Genomic DNA, 6,673 nt, shown 5'->3' on the forward strand with positions numbered 1-6,673 from the left:
CTTATGGATGCTTTAGTTAAATGGTTACTAGATGAAAATTGATGGATTGAGACTGATTTTGGGCATGTTGTTGTCGATTTTTAGGTTTTGTTTACTCCGATGGTGCAATTGTAAAAAAATCAAATCAGGTGTGTAACAAGAAACCCAATAAACAACGAACGACGAAGGCCGAAATTGGGGCATGTCGACGCCACACGAGCTGTAACACCCTAAAACCTGACCTAGAAGTTTAGACCGAATCTTGAAGGTTACATTGATCACCAAAGTGATCGTAGGAAAATTTTATAAAGCAAATTATCTCAAATTCCATTTCAAACATATTTATCTCCTTACGAACCAAGAACATTTAATCTTGTAGATCTCAATCAGAAAAAAATTACAGTGAAGTTTAATTTATGAACAAAGTAAGATTTACGAGAAAAAAATAGAAACAAAACTTGTACCACAGTTTCTATAAAACTTTACAGTTCAAAACAGTATATCAAAATAGAAACTAAAAAGAAAAACTATTAATTTATTTTTAATCGCGACTGTTTTAGACCTTCACATATCGAGTCTAGCATCAGAATTTAGAAATGTACCTGAAAGGGGAAACACTAAATGGTGTGAGCTACACGAGCTCAGTGTGAGTTCAAAATGATCAACTACATATTTACAGAAGAGTACTCTAGATGGCAGTTCAACAGTAAAACATACTTACAAAGATATGCAGAAACAGAAAGCAAACTCAGAACCAACGTCCCAACATACGTAACAGTCAAAGCACACCAACTCACATACAGAATACTCAACACAAGTGTTACTCAATTAGACAGAATATAGTCAAATAATCTTACACCTAGAACACCCGTGTGGATGAGGCACACGCCCGTGTGGGCCAGGGACATGGCAGTATGAACAGGTCGTATAACTCTTTGTCTGTTTGTGTTAAAATGAAGTGCAGGGCAGACATGGTCGTATGAGGGTCTCACACGCTCGTGTTCCCACCACACACGACCGTGTGTCCAAAACACAGACTCGTGTGGCACCAAATCACTAAATCCCTAATTCTCATACACACATACCCGTGTGCCCAGAGGACATAGCCGTGTGGAAATCGAAAAAAATACCCAAATTAGTCACAAGGTCATGTGGCACCAAAATTTTACCCACAACCCTAATTTCTAATTGTATGCAACCGTGTGAACCACCCGTGTGGTCACGAAACCACACCATAACTGGCCAAAATCTCAGTTTTGCGATCTTAGAACAAACCCCAGTCGTTAACCACTTCTTAAATAATAGAATCTTATAAAAATCCTCCAGATTCAACAACAATTTCATATCGAAAATAAGCAGTTCAGAACACACACACAATGCCAAATTTCATAGCAATTTGGTACCAATTACCCAATTTAGTACATACTCAAAATTATCAAATACCATATAATTGAATTAACAAATAAAAAATAGAAGATAAGAGGTTCGAAACCCACATCTTAATTTGAGATAAAAACCCCCTACAATTAATGAACCACAAAGCCTTCACTCGCTGCGCAATCATATCTCTCGCAAGAACCTGAAACCAAATTAAAACGACGAAACCACAATGAAGAAAGAGAAAGAATTTAGTGAAAAAAAAGGAAAGAGGAGAAAAGAGGCACGTACCCATAAACATTAGGAAACCCCAAAAAGAACGTGAAAAGAAAACTCCCGTTTTCTTTTTTTCCCTTTTTTTTCCATATCACAAAATAAAAACTTCAAAAATAAAAATAAGCAAAACAAATAAAAATAAAATCTAACATTTTAAAACCAGAACAAAGCTAAATCAAAATAATTCCCTCAAAACACACCTGAGGACTCGAACCCGGGACCTCCAGGCTAAACTGACACACAACCAACCACCAGACCAGTAAGCCCATCTAACACTTGAACGTGAAAACAAACTCAAATACCAGATCTAGCCACTGACCCTACCTACAAATCCCGAAACTTCTAACCCAAAAAACCAGGGTGTTACAACTCACCCCTCATTAAAAAAAATTTCGTCCTCGAAATTTCCAACTAATAGAACAGTCGCTTAATCTAGGGTCAACCACTACGCTCCCCTGTACACTCTAAACTCGAGCAGTTCTGTACCAAACTTAAGACCTCAACACACAATCAGAACACTTAACCACTGAAGCAGATACACATTTATATATATGACATACATAAACATTACGATTCAAAACATTACAGAACTAGTCTTACTCTTTCTCCAAGTTTCGCATGAATCAGCATCAGAGTCTCGGAAAGCTCATTTTCACAAAAAGTTACTCGACAACACCAATCATTTTAGAACACTGTGGTATAGTTTCTCAATTTTTTTTTTAAAATGAACACATGCACACATGGTTAAGTAAAAACATAGGCCAAGTTTTTGCAAACGTGGCTTCGATACCATTAAATGTAACACCTTAAAACCCAGCCTAAAGTTTAGATCAAATCCTGGAGGTTACATTGATCACCAAAGTGATCGTAGGAAAATTTTATAAATTTTTTTTTCTCAAATTCCATTTCGAACATATTTATCTCCTTACAAACCAAGAACATTTAATCTTGTAGATCTCAACCAAAAAAAATTCATTTAAGTTTAATTTATGAACAAAGTAAGATTTATGAGAAAAAAACAAAAACATAACTTGTACTACAATTTCTATAAAACCTTCCAGTTCAAAATAGTATATCAAAATGGAAATTGAAAAGAAAAACTGTTAATTTATTTTTAACCGTGACTGTGTGAGACCTCCGCATATCGAGTCCAGTGCTAGAATTTAGAAATGTACCTCAAAGGGGAAATATTAAAGAGTGTGAGCTACACGAGCTCAATGTGAGTTCAAAATTATTAACAACATATTTACAGAAGAGAACTCCAGATGGCAGTTCAACAGTAAAACATACTTACAAAGATATGCTAAAACAGAAAGCAAATTCGGAACCAATGTCCCAACACACATAACAGTCAAAGCACACCAACTCACACACAGAATACTCAACACAAATGTTATTCAATCAGACAGAATACAGTCAAATAATCTTACGCCCAGAACACCAAATTTGATGCATATGAATGCAGTCAAGTATTAAAAACCCACCCATCCAGCCAAAACACCTCTTCGTCCCCCAATCACACCCCAAAGAGTTGTTTAAGCTCATCCAACCAAACACACCACTAAAACCTCGAAAGGCACATCCAACCCTACACACCATGTATATGGTCTAGGCCACTCAGATAATTATACGCAACAAGGCTGGCGTATAAGCAGTACAGTGCGGTAACCCACTGTACAAATAAGTTGCAGTAAAACTGCCAGATCAGATCAGAATCAGTCTTCCTTCTCTTCACAACCAACCCAAATATTTACTTTATGCAAGCGTATGTATGCATACAATCTCATAGAAATAATGAACACATCGATAGACAGTCAGATAGAAACAAATATGCACACACACACAACTAACCGGGTTTAGAATCAGTCATCTCATACCACAGTCACAAATAACACATAAGTCGAAGCCTAGATCAGAGTCTTAACTACCCTCACTAAAGCCTAGCCAAGAGTCGGAACACACAGACACATTTTTAGATAAAAAAATATACACAAAACAAAAGTTGACGACTTAGGACCACACCACTTGTGTTCTAGCCGTGTGGAAGGCACATAGCTATATGGATGAGGCACACGCCCATGTGGGCCAGTGACATGGTTGTGTGAACAAGTCGTGTAACTCTTTGTCTGTTTGTGCTAAAATGAATGGTAGGGTAGACATGGCCGTGTGAGGGTCTCACATGTCCGTGTGCCCACCAAACACGACCGTGTGTCCAAAACACACGCCCGTATGGGATCTCTAAATCCTCAAATTAGCCACACGACCATGTGGCACCAAATCACTAAATCCTTAATTCCCAAACACACGCGTCTGTTTGCTCAAGGGACACAGTCGTGTGGCACCAAAATTTTGCCCGAAACCTTAAATTCCAATTGCACACGATCGTGTAAATCGCCCGTGTGGGGGCATACGCCCGTGTGGTCACGAAACCACTCCAAAACTGGTAGAAATCTCAGTTTTGTGACCTCAGAACAAACCATAGTCGTTAACCACTCTTTAAACAATAGAATCTTATAGAAATCCTCCAGATTCAACAAAAATTTCATGTCGAAAATAAGCAGTTCAGAACACACACACAAAATGCCGAATTTCATAGCAATTCAGTACCAATTATCCAATTTAGTACCCACTTGAAATTATCAAATACCACAAAATTGAATTATCAAATCAAAAATAGAAGATAAGAGGTTCGAAACCCACACCTTAATTTGAGATAAAAATCCCCCAACAATCAATGAACCACAAAGCCTTCACTCGCTACGAATTTATATCTCTCGCAAGAACCCGAAACCAAATCAAAACGACAAAACCACAATGGCAAAAGAGAAAGTATTTAGTAAGAATAGAGGGAGAAAGGAGAAAAGAGGCACTTACCCACAAATATTAGGAAACCCCCAAAGAGAACATGAAAAGAAACCTCATGTTTTCTTTTTTTTTCATATCACAAAATAAAAACTTAAAAAAATAAAAATAAGCAAAAAAAATAAAAATAAAACCTAACCTTTTAAAACCAGAACAAAGCTAAATCAAAATAATTCCCTTAAAACACACTTGAGGATTCGAACCTGGGACCCCCAGGCTAAATTAACACAAAACCAACCACCATACCAGCAAGGCCATTCTGACACTTGAATGTGAAAACAAACTCAAATGCCTGATCTAGCCACAACCCTACCTACAAATCTCGAAACTTTTAACCCCAAAACTAGGGTGTTACACGGATGTGTGCCAGGCAGTGTGGTAGGCCATGTGCGAGGCCGTCTGTGACACACGGTCTAGGCCATTTTGGGCCATGTGCTAGGCCGTGTGGGCCACACGGGCAAGGATATTTTGGGCGTATGGGCCCAAATTTCTAAATTTTTCCCTAGGGTCGTACGTGTTGTCCCTATCAATTGTTGGCCTTTCGTGGGATCAGCATGTGTTAGATAAGCCTTAAAGCACGAAATTTTCTATTCTGTTAGTATGAAATTGACGTAAACTACGCCTAAAAGCATGTAATGTGGTGCGATATGTTAGATCTGTTATGTATTAGCGTGTTCAATATCTGTTATATGAGCATGCATGATATATGTATATATTATGGTATTTTTTATTCTGATATATTTGGTATTCTATTTGTATTTGGCTATGGGGCGGATTATGTATCATGTGGAGGAAATGTTTTATGTGAGGCATTAACTCGCTATTATATTGGTAGTAGTGCTATGATTTTTTCTGAAAAGTGTCGTAAGGACACTAAGTGGTGTATAAGGTTGGGTGGGTGTTTTATACCCTACATGGTGTGATGGGATGGTCAGAGATGGTATGCAATGGATAAGGGTAGGATTGTGTTTCGCATGTAACTCTGATTCTGCATGAGACATTTATCTGTATCTGCTCTGTTATATATTCCATTTGTGATTCTATTTCTATTAAGTTACACACTGAGTATAAAAACTCACTTTCTGTTTGTCTGTTACTTTCAGGTAACCTTAAAACTTAGGCGGATCAGTGCGACAGAGACTCAAATATGGCCACTTTCCTGTAAAACTTCATTTACATAAATTTGGTTTATTTAAAATTATGTTTTGAGAGTTTCGTAATTTTTGGACTCTCTAGACTTTTGGGACTGTTTTTGGTTTCAGATTTTTATTTTGATTTTTAGCATGTCAATTGATGGAACGATTTTTATGAAAACAACTATTTTTTTCTGAAATCAACTATTTTATAGAAAATAAACCCTATTTACCAAATAATAATGTTTTAAGAAACTCTGCCGAAAAATATTCGGTTTATTTGAAAGATATAAACAAACAATGATTTTAATTAAATAAGTACGACAACACACTTTCCCAACAAAACAGGCTTACTAAGTAACAATGGTTCACGATGATTTCAAAAAGTGAAAGTTAGATTTACAACTATTTCACGTAACATTTCCAGATTTGGCCATAATGTCTAGACTGAGTTTTGGGGGGTTACATCTTTTGGTTAATAGTTTGCTTAGGTAATGTGATGACATATTGAACATTAAGTGTATAAATGTATATACTCATATAGCTAATTTAAACTATGCTTTGGTATGCTTAGTTAAACTTAATGATTTACATATGTTTGGCTTTATATTTTGGTAACTTAGGTAGTTAGGTCATTAACTCAATATGGAAATTTGGTATGTATGAGTGGTTGAATGGTTTATTGCCTTATATTAATTTTTTTGAATTGTAAATTTTCAGTTCCACAGAAGGCATAGTGGTTAGACACTTAGGTTGAGTGTTTTTAGCATGTTTCAGGCTCGATTATATGTGTTTTTAATAGGTTTAATTAATGGTTAATGTGTTGCTTGTAGCCCAATTAAATGTGTTTTGGTAAGCTTGCATTTGAAGGTTCAATTAGGGGCACATAGCCTGAGACATAGGCTATCACATGACTGTGTGTCTTATTGATTTTTACTATAGGTTTTTCCACATGACCTGGCGACACAACCTTGTAACCTTACTTCGAATATACACACGATTTGGCAAACAACCATATGCCCTTAATTCGAATACTAACACAGGCG

Source organism: Gossypium hirsutum, chromosome A03 (assembly GCF_007990345.1).
Source record: "Gossypium hirsutum isolate 1008001.06 chromosome A03, Gossypium_hirsutum_v2.1, whole genome shotgun sequence".
Classification (NCBI taxonomy): domain Eukaryota; kingdom Viridiplantae; phylum Streptophyta; class Magnoliopsida; order Malvales; family Malvaceae; genus Gossypium; species Gossypium hirsutum.